Below are 13,764 nucleotides of genomic sequence, written 5' to 3'. Positions count from 1 at the left end.
TTAAATATTTTGAAGCTTTGGCCAAGCTTGAATGTATGCATGTAAGTCCATTTTGAATTTGTTTCTCGTAATTTTTATATTTTTGAGATCGTTGCAACTAGGTCCAACTAGCCCGTACCTTCATTTTTGAAACTGTTAAAGATTTTGAATGTTTTCATTCATGAATTTTTGTGATTTTAGATGTTAAATGATAAATTTTAGGTATTATTTGTTATTTATAAGTATTTTGTTAAGTGATTTTGATGAATTTACCGATTAGGGATTAAATTATTAAAATAGTAAAAATACAAGACGGTGTGGAATTGTTACAAATGTGGGCTGTAATGGATGCCATTAATATTTGACCGGTATGAATTTTCAATAAAATTGGTTTATTTTCATGATTAGGACATAGGGACTAAATTGAATAAAAATAAAAGTTGAGGGCAATTTTGTAAAAATTTCAAAATAACTAAATTGTATAAAATGAATTGGTTTTACTATCTAAATTGATGAATTGAATGAAATTGTTAATTTAGATCAAGAACGAGTGAAAAATTAAGGAGAAGAGAAATTACCAAATAGCCCATGTACTTTGACATTACTGTAATTTAGTCAAGTAAGTTCGTATGCATTATAATCACTTAAATGTTGATTAAATTGAATGTTTAATGTGTTGTTTTAATGTAAATGAATCAATATATATATGATTACGTCCAAATTATGACGAATTGACGGTATTAGGCCCCGTTTAAACCTTAGGAATATATAGAATACAAATGACATGTCATTAGGGTTGCCATGTTTCGGGTGCTGGTCTTGAATGTCCTATTGATGGCTGAGGTCCTGCATTTTTTGCGGATGCTCGTCAGCTTGTGTGAAAGGCATCGTATAACTTACATTTTGACCGTCAGCTTGTATGAGCAGACCCATTTTATGGCTCGAGTGAGCAACGATGTAAAGGAAAAAGAAAATGAATGGTTTTGACCATATGTTTAGCACACTTTGTGTGAGCTTTCCCGCGTATCTGATATTATTCTAAGTGATTCAACGGGCCTGAAAAGACAAGGAACAGTAAGTGTTCCGATGGACTATGTCATAAACCTATGGAAAGGTAAGAAATGAGAATAGTCAATGAATGTATATCAATGTTTATGGAAAGTATGAACTCAAAGGCATTATGTTCATGTAAAGCTAGCCTATCTTGTGATAATTCAATTGAGTTATGTGTTAATGCACTAACATGTGTTGTTGATGATGCTTAGGCTTGCGTCAAGCTTATGGTTGAATTATATCATGCTTAATTGTAATGTTATACATTGAAATGGTAAATGTTCAAATGGAAATATGATTATGTTTATGAAAAGATGGTATGAATCAAAAGATATATTTTCTTATGAAATGATTTATCATGTGGTTGATCCCAAAAGAGTTATATATAAATGCACTAACTTGTGTATTGATGATGATGTTTAGGCTTGGGTCAAGCTAATGGTTATGGTGGATGTTTATGTTTATGCATTGTATTATGCAAATGAAACGAGTAAGAAAAGGTAATGAAACGGTAAGTTTATAATTGATATGTAATATGATGAAATGAAAGGATTGATTAGTTAAATAAAATACTCATGCGTGAGAAATCTACTTATACTATGGATGAATCTATCTATGTCATGGATAAATGCATTAATTCATGAATTGTTAATCTTATTTAAGATTATGCTAAGTAAATGGAATGGTTTAGAGTCTCATGAAAAGGTTAATGAATGTGTAATATGTCTTATAAAATCCTATTATGATAGGAAAGAAAAATATATAGGATGTTGATGGACTTACTCATTTGTGAGTTGATGGTTATATAGTTGGATAAATCTTGTGGCATCGGTATAGGTTTACATTTACCCTATAAAGTTTCATTATTGAAGTGAGATATTATGTTTAAAGTTTATACGAGCTTACTAAGCTTTCATTGCTTATGTAATTACTTTCCTTTACTTTGTAGATTATCGGACGCTCGATTGGTTGGAAGTTCGTCGGGGATTTATCACACTATCTGGTGATTATATCAGTAGTTTTTGATGTTTTGGCTAAGGTTATAATGGCATGTATAGGTGGACTTGTGGTTTATGTTAGTTGATAAGTTTGGCATGTATATGTGATGTTATGGTTGGTACACTTTTGGTACTTATGGTATCTTGTTGATGTTTGATAATTTGGTTAGGTTGATCAATGTCTTTAATAGCCAATTTGGTATGTGAATGAAGTATTTGCAATGTGGCTAAGTATGGTATGTTTCATATGGAAATAAGGTAAATGTGGTTGAATGAAATATGGTCAATTATGCATAAGTTTAGGTCTGTTAGTTTGATTGTGATTGAGGTGCCTATATGGCATATTGGTTGAATGGAATTTGGTCATTTGAATTGATCATTTTATGCATGTTTTGGTATGCTTTGATGCCTTGGTTAAGGGTGCAAATGGCTTGTAGGTACATACTTGAAGTGGGTGAAGGAAATGTCTTGATTTTGGCCAATTTCTTGTCCGCATGGCCTAAGACACGGGCGTGTGATTCAGCCGTGTGTGACACACGACCATACGACACGGTCGTGTGACCTTTGTAGGTTTTAAAGGTTTCAAGTCAGGCAGTTACACAACCTAGCACACGACCTAGTACACGGCCTGACACAGGGGGGTGTGGTTGGCTGTGTGACCCAACTCAGAGAGTTACACGGGCACGGACACGGGCTGGGACACAACCATGTGTCCCTATTTCGATTGTTACACAGCCTGAGACACAGACATGTGTCTCAATCGTGTGAGTCACACGGCCTGGCCACATGGCCGTGTGACCCCTGTAGTTTAATTTTTCAACTTTTTCTTAAATGTTCCAAATGTTTCCGATTTAGTCCCGAATTATTTCTAAAATGTTTATAAGGCCTTGAGGGCTCGATTAAAGGACATTATGCATGTATATGAATGAATTATGCCATGTTTATGTTGAGGTATTAAATGTATGTTTTAAAGTTGCAATTTTACGATAACGCTCTGTAACCCTATTTCGGCGACAAATACGAGTTAAGGGTGTTACACATAATCAACTTTACTAGCTCGTTTTTAGTGAAATCGAAACAGTGGTTTCGGGACCACAAATCCTAGTCAGAAAGAAAATTTATTTTAATAATATTGCATATTCTACATCATGATAAGAAAGACGCATAAAAATTTTGATAAGAGAATTTTACCAATTTTAAATTTAATTAAGAGGAAAGGACCAAATTGCATAAAATGCAAAAGCTAAATTCTAGCAGCTATAGGTAGCAAATAGCTTTAAAAATAAAAATTTGAGGTCCTTATATGGCAATTAGACTATTAAGAGAAGTTAGTAGATATTTTTTGATGATTCATCCATGGAAAATTAGAAAAAGAAAATGACTAAATTGGAAATTAAAATAAATAAAAGATGATAAATAAAATAAATATCTAATATCATCATTTAATAACATCTTTCCCAATTAAAAAGCCATGGAAACCCTAGTTTGAGAGCTTGAAGAAAGAGAAAACTTGTTGGGCTAAATTAGGTGAGTATTCAAGTCCCGTTTTTAGTAATTTTTACATTTTCGAGATCGTATTAACCTAATCTATCTATTTTGGGGATCTATTTGCAAATGTATCAAAGCATGAAAATTTTTACATGGATGAGTATGCTGAATTTTTAAAATTTATGGTAGAAAATGAAAAGTTGTTGATAGATAAACAACTTTTGTAAAGTGAATTTTGATGAAATTGTGATTTAAGGACTAAATTGTAAAGATGTAAAATTCATGGAAAATTTCTGATTTTTGTGAAATACATGAGCTGTAAATGTTATATGAAAAATTTAGCTAGGCTTGGTTAAGGATTGAATTGCATGGATTTCATTTTCCGAGCTTAGGGATGAAATTTGAATTAATCAAAAGTATAGGGGCAAAATGATATTTTTGCCTAAAAAGTGAATTGGGTTCATTTGAATATGAAATGTAATAAATTGATAATTAAATTCATTTATATAGATCCGAAAAGACCAAATACGGAATTGGATCGAGGAAAACATAAAGTATCGAATTAGTAGATTCTTGTATACGAACAAGTATAGAGGTAAGTTTATGTAGCTAAATTGTGTAAATTTATATGTTTGAATTAAATTTTGTAATGTGAATTATGTAATTCTCATGTATATGAAATTGATCGAATATCCGATAATTCCTAATAAGTGTTAAATCCCGTTTGAATAAATGAAAATCGATGGATACAAGTTTCCTGTATTGGTTGTGGTCTTGCATATTTTGCAGTCACACCATAGCTCAAAAGAGCATCCCGTATAAGCCCTCTTGAGCTTCCCGTTATATGGTTCTTGGAAGCTTCCCGTCAATAGCTCTTCGGAGCATCCCAATCGATTGTGATCCTGCATGTGTTGTGGGCACACCGTAACTCTTATGAGCGTCCTGTTATATGGCTCTTTGTGGGGTTCCCGATTAAATTCTCCTTATGAGCTTCCTAATTAATGGCTCTCCAGAGCTTTTTGATATGGCTCGCTTGAACTTCCCGATATATGGCTATCTGGAGCTTCCCGATTAATGACTCTTTGGAGCTACATGTTACTTGCTTGCACGAGCTTCCCGACTATGGCTTTTATGAGCTTCCTGTTATTTAGCCCAGATAAATTTCCCGTTACATGGCTCACATGAGCTTCCCGTTATTTGGCTCGAGAGTGTGCTTCCTGATTATATGCTCTATTGAGCACTCCCGAATATGAATTGACGAATTACAATTTCGTACACTTCAAGTGTACTACCAGTGTATCAATTAAAATTTCAAAAAAATTCAATGAGCAAAGTTTTGATATGAGATAATCTTAATTTAAGATAAATTATTTTAAATGTATAAGATATATAGATATATGATATGGAAAGCATATGTATTTGAAATTGTTACATGATGAGCTCATCTTTGTTACATGAAAAGTACTTGGAATTCATACTAACTTGCTTGATGAGTATATGTGTTTAAGCAATTGACCAATTTGCTTTAGGTGCATGTTATTTGTATGTTTATTTTAAATGAACATGAATGGTAAGTTAATTTCCTGTTATGCGAACTTACTAAGTATTTAAATGCTTAATTTGTTTTCTTTCTTCTGTTTTATAGTACTCGGAAGCTCGTGAAGGTTGGAAAATCGGTCTGTTTGATTGACAGAAAAAATATTTTCCGGAAAATGATTTCTGGAAAATGTTTTACTTTTCTGTAAAATGATTTACTGGAAAATATTTTCTGGTGTTTGATTGAATCTGTGTAAAATGTTTTCTGCTGTTTGACAAATTTCCTGAAAATATTTTCCGGAAAAGTTGTTTTTACATATATTAATATATATTAATAAATTTTTATATTTTAAATTGTTTTTACATATATTGCAATGATTTATTTATAAATAAATAAATCAAATTAAATATATAATAATACTCAATTATTAAAATATAAAAGCATTGCAAACTACTTCCGAAATTTACTAATTAGTAGTGAATCAATTGTAGTGATCTCTTGATGAAATTACGCTCAGCATAAAAGCAATTTTTTTGTTGTCTTACAAACAACACAGATAACATCATTATCAAATTTTAGCCACTCTCAAGTATAACGAATTCCTTAGCCAACCAATCTACATTGTAACACAAAGCTAACTGCTATAAAATTTATCCCAATGCACACATTTACAGACATAAATATGTATATATGTATGCATTCAACAAATACATAACCATATGCATGCAATTAGCTATGTTCTTTGAAAGCTACTACTAGATCAAGCATTGCCCCAATACTATAGGCTGCCATCCAATAGAGAGGAAAAAATACAAGCGAAGAACCCAGCTTTTTACCTAGACATACGGCGAAACGTGCTCACGCAACTGGTAAGAAAAAATCACTAATGGCCCAAAAAAAATTTCATAGAACTGATAGTAAAATCAAAATGAATGATACATACAATCAAAACTTTCAACTGACACCTATTGATTTAATACAACCAAGTAAAGAGGCAGACAACCATCTGATATCTTTGAAGAAAATGAACTAGCAATATGCTAGAAATATCAGCAATTGCAATCAACAAAGGCAACAGGCTCCATTGAAGTCCCCAATTTAAATAGAAAATAGCAGTATTCCAGAGAGGCTATTATGTTGCCATGATTTCCAATTATAACAACAGTATTCCAGAGAGTCTCTCCATGATTTATATCCCTCTCAAGAATTGAGCTTATAATGACCATGTTATACTTGAGTGCAAATTCCTGAAGAAATTGTGTAGACTCCCCGTTAACAGGTTCGCAAATTCACACCACCTCTTTTCTCGTGTATACGAAAGGCAAATGGCATCATCCATGCTTCCTGAACTTGTATCATAAACTCATTAATTTGCATTTTCAGAATATTATGCATCGATCAATAAAATTGACCATACCTGCAACATAGTATGTTGACTCCTGAAGCACCAACAGCATCAATTATTGGTCCCAATTTCTCAAATATAGCTTTTTTCTAGTCTGAAAAGGGAGCAGTGGTTGGAAATAGGAAACAAGATCCTCCAATATGAGTTGTTTTTGTCTAAAATGAAAAATAGAAAATAGGCTAGTGACTAAAACACATACACACACACATTCTATATTCTACATGGCTTGGAATGAAGAATTAAAAAACATAACCATCAAAAAGTAATTAGAAACCTAGATGAATAGGAAGAAAGTAAGGACATAGCCATACTTCTAGAGGCAGTGGATTATTCCCTGACCATTCATATGCTCCAAGCACCTATCAGGATCAAATATCGACAAAAGGTTGACACAGTGCACATTGCTTGCCTGATGATTGTACAGATATCTGCATATCTCATATTGATGATCCTTTGATAGGACAGTATTCAAGGCTCCAGTAGCATATAATGTAATAACCTGTAGCAATTTATAAACAAAGTTTAAATTACATATCATCCAATTATTAGTTGTTGAGAGATGCAACAATGTCAAGGTAATCAGAAAGCTATTGAAATGTAATTATCAGGGGATCTCAGAGTTAAAAAGACAGACATAATGACAAAATAAAGGATTGGTTCTTCCACTACACGTACAAATGTGAAATGTCAAAAGATTTTGAGAAGTAGCAATTTAATTTCTTTGTAGATTAAGCCACAGAAGCAGCAATAATGGTATGTAAATGATTGGTTATATCTATCCATTGGAATGACTAGTAATGGCATGTTTGATGTATATGTATGAGGTTATATCATGTTTAATATATGTGTATTTAGTATGGTTGGATTGAGTTTTGGTAAATTTATATAATTATACAATTAGGTAAGTTCGAATACATGAATATATGTAATGATATGTTATGCATAATACTTGTATTTGGCTTGGTTTAAATGTTTGAAGTTGGTTGGTGAATATGCTTAAGTGATGTTGTAGGTGGAAGGCAAAATGGATGAGAAATATGGCCTTAAAAATGATCTATTTTTGTCCACACGGCCAGAGTGTCTCAGCAGTGTGTGACACACGGCCATGCACACGGGCATGTGGTTTGGCCGTGTGTCCCCTGCACCTAATTTTCAAAAATTAATTTTACCACACGGGTGTGTGGCTGGTCGTGTGATACAAGTCAGAGAGTTACACGGGTAAGGACACGGGCTGGGACACGGCCGTGTGTCTCATATAGAATGCCCACACGGCCTAGAACACGGGTGTGTCACTTGGCTGTGTGAGCCACAAGACCTGGCCACACAGGCGTGTGTCCCCTGCATCTAGGAAAAATTTTTAAATTTTTGAGAAAAATTCTTTGAGTTCCCAATTTAGTCCTGACTTGTTTCTAACTCATGAATTGGGCTTCGAGGGCCCATTTAATGGACACTAAGATTGAATATGTCTGATTTTATATATGAATAGTAAATGACATGAATTACCTGTATTTGTTCTGTAAACTCTAGTAATGCTCTATAACCCTGTTTCGGCGAAGGAAATGGGTTAGGGGTGTTACATTTATTGGTATCAGAGCTACGGTTTAGCCGATTCTTGGACTAACATAGCAAGTACGAGTTTAGCTATACATGCCATTATATAATTTATGATAGTGTGATATCTCCTGACCATTTTAAACATGTTTTTCATATAGTAATGTCGTCCACCCGAGCTAAATCTGAGGAAGCTGAGAGTAATGCTCAAGCTTCAGTTCAAAAAGCTGCATCAAGTAGTAGAAGGCCTGTATCTGAGGGCTGCTAAAGAAGCCTTCTTTCAAATGATGAATGGATGATTCACTTGTAACACCCTCTAACCTAAATCCGTCGCCGGATTAAGGTTACGAGGCATTACCGATCAAAACACGTTTCAGATTAGTCATTTCATTTTACTTACTTTTTTAAACAATTAGAACTGTACCTAGATAACCAACCAATCATTCATAAAACATATTCATTATTTGTCATCATTTAATCATCAAAACATCACCATCATAATAAGCATGCTAAACACAATTCCATCATATACACTATTTCCAAGCCAAATCACATGGCTAGAATTACAATTCAAAAATATAATAATAGTTTACTAGCCTATACATGTCATATGTCATATGCACAAAGCTTCAAAAGTACCAACAAAATGATCGATAGTGCAATGACGTTTCCCGACGATCCCTGAGTCTGAGCTAACTTCGATAATCTATAAAACAGTGGAAGAATGCACAAAGTAAGCTTTGGAAGCATAGTAAGTCATAAGCAAATAAATCATTTCAATGAAAATTATAATTCAATTCAACTAAGCTGAACTCAAACATATCACGAACACATATACAATTAACTATCTCATATGAACTTATATTATTACATTAAGTGCTAACTTACCTTTATATTTTTATAAACATATAAATTCACACATACCTGAACCATTCAGTTTAAAACCACATTCAGATTTGTTAAGAACACACAAAAATCTTATAAAACTCGTACAATGCCATATCCCGGATATGGTCTTACATGTTAATGCATATTGATGCCACTATCCCAGATAGGGTCTTATACGAATCATATACGATGCCAATGTCCCATACATGGTCTTACACATTTTCTTACTTTGATGCCAATGTCCTAGACATGGTCCTACACAAAAATCACATCTTGAAGTCCTATTATCATGTCATCAATATCAAATACATTTTCTACGGTTCATTCAGAGCTATCGACTTCATAATTAAATCATTTCATACGCAAAACCGGTCATCTAATGCTCAAATCAATTCAACAATATATATTAATAAACGAATCCAATTTAGCAATGAATATCAATATACCCAACAATTCGGTAATGTATAACCATTCATGAATCAAGATCGGCAATATATAATCATACACAAATCAAATTCGACATCTTATATTCATAAACAATTCACTATCAACAATATATAACCAAGTACGAATTAATTTCAGTAATGTACAACCTTGTACGAATCAAGTCAGGAACTTATATCCATATACCAAACAATTTGGCAATGTATAACCATAAACGAATCAAGATCGACAATATATAATCATACACAAATTAAATTCGGCATCCTATATTCATAAACAATTCACTATCGACAATATATAACCAAGTACAAATTAATTTTAGTAATGTACAACCTTGTACGAATCAATTCAGCAACTTATATCCATATACCAAACAATTCGGCAATGTATAACCATACACAAATCAAGTTCGATAATGTATAATCAAATACAAATCCAATTCGGCATCCTATATACATAAAGAATTCAATATCGACAATATATAACCATGTGCAATTTAATTTCAGCAAGGTAAAACATTTATATTTTATTTCAAAAACATTTATTTACTTACGAACTTATCTCGTATTCCCGATGAATAAATCGAATCGATTACTCGTCAACCTTCGATTTCCCCCGATCTAAATCCGTTTTCTTTCTTTCTTGATCTATATATTATCAAAATCAGCTTATTGAATCAACTATTTATTCAATTTAGTCCAAAACACAAATTAGGGCTATTTTACACATTTACCCTTAAACTTTCACATTTTTACAATTTAGTCCCTATTTCAAAACAACACAAAATACACATAATTTCAATCCACCCATGCTTAGCCAAATTCACTAGGGGTCCCTAGCAGCCCAAAACTTGCATTTATTTCATATTACAACCATCTAATTTACATATTTCACAATTTAATCCCTAATTTGCATTTTCATAAAAATCACTTTATAAAACATGATAATCTAACATCAAATATTTATTTTTCATCATCAAACAACAAAAAAATCAAGCTATCATCAATGGCAACTCACAAATTCATCAACCAATCCAAAAATTACGGCATGGGCTAGCAATAATACGAAGCAACAATCTCAAAAACGTAAAGAATATAAAGGGCCGAACCCTAAAATGCGTCAAATGGTCTTTCTTCTTTTTAGTTTTAGTGAGAAAGAAGATGAATGAAATAAAAAAAATGACTTTTGTTTTATTAATATTAACCTTAATTACCTATTTACCTTTATACCCTTTAAAAACTTTAATAATTTCTATAAAACCAAACTCATAAATATCCACTAACAAAAAAAATGGTATAATTACCACCTAAGTACTCTTATATTAATGTTCTATAGCCATTTAGTGCATTTAACTTTTAGAACTCAAGTTTTGCACTTTATGCGATTTAGTCCTTTTTATAGAATCGAGCACACAAACGATAAAATTTTCACACGAAACTTTCACACATATTAATTCACATACTGTAAACACAAAAAATAATTTTAAAATATTTTTTTGACTCAGATTCGTGGTCTCGAAACCATTGTCCGACTAAGGTCTAAACCGGGCTGTTACATCTCTGAATACTTGAGAACAAATTCTACTGTACAACAGCCTCACCTCTAAAGGTAGGCCACCTCATCACCCTGGAAATTTTAGTGGTAGCTGAGGTACGATGAAAGATTCAACTGTCAAATCTGAAGCTCGAGCACCAGTAAGGATATATGCTATTCGTGCAAGAGAGGATGCCTTTGCACCAAATGTCATTACTGGTACATTTTCTCTTCTTGATACTGATATTACTGCTTTGATTGATCCTGGTTCAACGCATTCATATATATGCACGAATTTAGTATTTGTTAAAAATTTACCTGTTGAGTCCACTGAATTCTTCGTTAAAGTTTCAAACCCCCTGGGCCAGTATGTGATGGTGGATAAAGTTTGTAAAAATTGTCTGTTAATGGTATGGGGTTATTGTTTCTCTGTTGATTTAATGTTGTTGCCATTTTATGAATTTGATGTAATTCTGGGTATGAATTGGTTAACTCAGCATGATACAGCGGTAAATTGTAAACAGAAGTACATTGTGCTAAAATGTTAGAATAGTGAATTGCTTCGTGTTGTATCTGATAAACTGGACGGGTTGTCTAATGTGATCTCAGCTATATCAGCACAGAAATATATCGAAAAAGGGTATGATGCCTATCTTGCATATGTGTTGGATACTAAAGTATCTGAGTCAAAGGTTAAGTCAATACCAATTGTTTGTGAATTTCCTGACGTGTTTTCGGAGGAATTACCTGGGCTACCGCTGATTAGAGAAGTGGAATTTTCTATAGATCTTGTTTCAGGAATAACCCCGATATCCATAGCACCTTACAGAATGGCCCCTACAAAATTAAAAGAGTTGAGAGCACAGTTGCAAGAACTAAGTGATAGAGGTTTTGCTCGACCTAGTGCATCACCTTGAGGTGCACCGGTTTTATTTGTTAAAAAGAAAGATGGATCGTTGAGGTTATTTATTGATTACAGGTAAGTCAACAAATTTACAACAAAGAATAAGTATCCACTGCCTCGTATTGATGACTTGTTTGACCAGTTGAAAGGTGCTACTGTATTCTCAAAGATAGATCTCCATTTTGGTTATTATCAACTACGGGTAAAAGAGTTAGATGTGCCAAAGACAAATTTTAGAACTAGGTATGGGCATTATGAATTTCTTGTGATGTCGTTCGGTTTGACGAATGCACCTACATCTAACGAATAGAATTTTCAGATTGTATCTAGACAGATTTGTGGTGGTTTTTATTGATGATTTCTGGTATACTCCCGAGATGAAAATGAACATGCTGACCATCTGAGAATTGTGCTACAAACCTTGAGTGAGAAACAACTGTATGCCAAATTTAGTAAATGTGAATTTTGGCTTCGGGAAGTCAGTTTTCTTGGACATATAGTGTCTACTGAAGGCATCAGAGTGGACCCAAATAAAATTTCAGCAATTGTTAACTAGAAACCACCGAAAACTGTGTCTGAAGTTAGAAGTTTTCTGGGATTAACTGGATATTATCAAAGGTTTGTAAAAGGGTTTTCAATGATAGCTTCTCCGTTGACATGTTTGTTGCAGAAAGATGTGAAATTTGAGTGGTCTGATAAATGTCAGTAGAGTTTTGACAGGTTGAAAACCTTGTTGACTGAAGCACCCATACTAGTTTATCCCGAATCGGGTAAAGAATTTATAATTTACAATGATGCATCATTAAATGGTTTGGGTTGTGTCTTGATGCAAGAAGGTAAGGTAATAGCCTATGCTTCTAGACAACCAAAACCACATGAAAAGAACTACCCGATACATGATCTAGAATTGGCAGCCACTGTGTTTGCATTGAAAATTTGGTGACACTATCTATTTGGTGAAAAATGTCACGTATTCACCGATCATAAAAGTTTGAAGTATCTGATGTCGTAAAAAGACTTGAATCTGAGACAACGCAGGTGGCTTGAGTTATTAAATGATTATGATCTGGTTATTGACTATCATCCGAGAAACACAAATGTGGTTGCAGATGTTTGAGCAGAAAGTCATTGTTTTCCTTACGAGCAATGAATACCCAGTTGTCTTTGTCTGATGATGGTTCAATTATAGCTGAGTTGAAAGCTAAATTGACATTTCTACAGCAGATCTATGAAGCTTGTAATTCATCATCATTTTTCTGAGCTTCATAGATCTGTTGGTTGTCTGTTATTCAGGGGTAGAATATGTGTGCCGAAAAATTTAAAACTTGTATAGGAGATTTTGAACGAATCTCATAATGGTACTATGTTTGTTCATCTAGGGAGTAATAAAATGTATAAGGATTTGAAAAAGATGTATTGGTGGCCGGGAATGAAACGTGATATTTCTAAATTTGTATCTAGGTGTTTGGTTTGCTAGCAAGTTAAAGCTGAACACCAGGTGCCTTCAGGATTATTATAGCCAGTTACAATACCGAAATGGAAATGGGAAAGAATTACCATGGATTTTGTATCGGGATTACCACTATCTTCGAAAAAGAAAGATGCCATTTTGGTAATTGTCGACAGGTTGACGAAGTCTACACACTTTATTCCGGTACATGTGGATTTCTCCTTAGACAGATTGGCTGAGTTATATATTTCTGAGATTGTTAGATTACATGGGGTGCTAGTCTCTATTATTTCTGATAGAGATCCCCAGTTTACATCTCGATTCTAGAACAAGTTACAAGAAGCTTTGGGTGCACAGTTACATTTTAGTACCGCATTCCATCCTCAGACTGATGGAAAATCTGAACGTGTTATACAGATTCGAAGGTAACTAGGAAAAGTATCTGCCTTTAGTTGAATTTGCATACAATAATAGCTATCAGTCTAGTATTAAAATGGCACTGTATGAGGCTCTGTATGGTCGTACATATAGAAC

General features: G+C 33.4%; 1 non-coding gene across 1 annotated transcript; it reads right to left on the bottom strand.

The window, feature by feature from the left end:
- Positions 1-6,373: 6,373 nt before the first annotated feature.
- LOC105781166 (uncharacterized) lies at positions 6,374-6,953 on the bottom strand. The gene is made up of 3 exons (XR_008192431.1): positions 6,772-6,953; positions 6,473-6,554; positions 6,374-6,399 (listed from the first exon to the last, which is right to left on the bottom strand). It is a non-coding gene; the product is annotated as an uncharacterized LOC105781166 (transcript).
- Between the last annotated feature and the right edge of the window lie 6,811 nt (positions 6,954-13,764).

Source organism: Gossypium raimondii, chromosome 13 (assembly GCF_025698545.1).
Source record: "Gossypium raimondii isolate GPD5lz chromosome 13, ASM2569854v1, whole genome shotgun sequence".
NCBI classification, from domain to species: domain Eukaryota; kingdom Viridiplantae; phylum Streptophyta; class Magnoliopsida; order Malvales; family Malvaceae; genus Gossypium; species Gossypium raimondii.
Note: the sequence above shows the minus strand (reverse complement) of the source record. Positions and strands in the feature narration are given on the sequence as shown.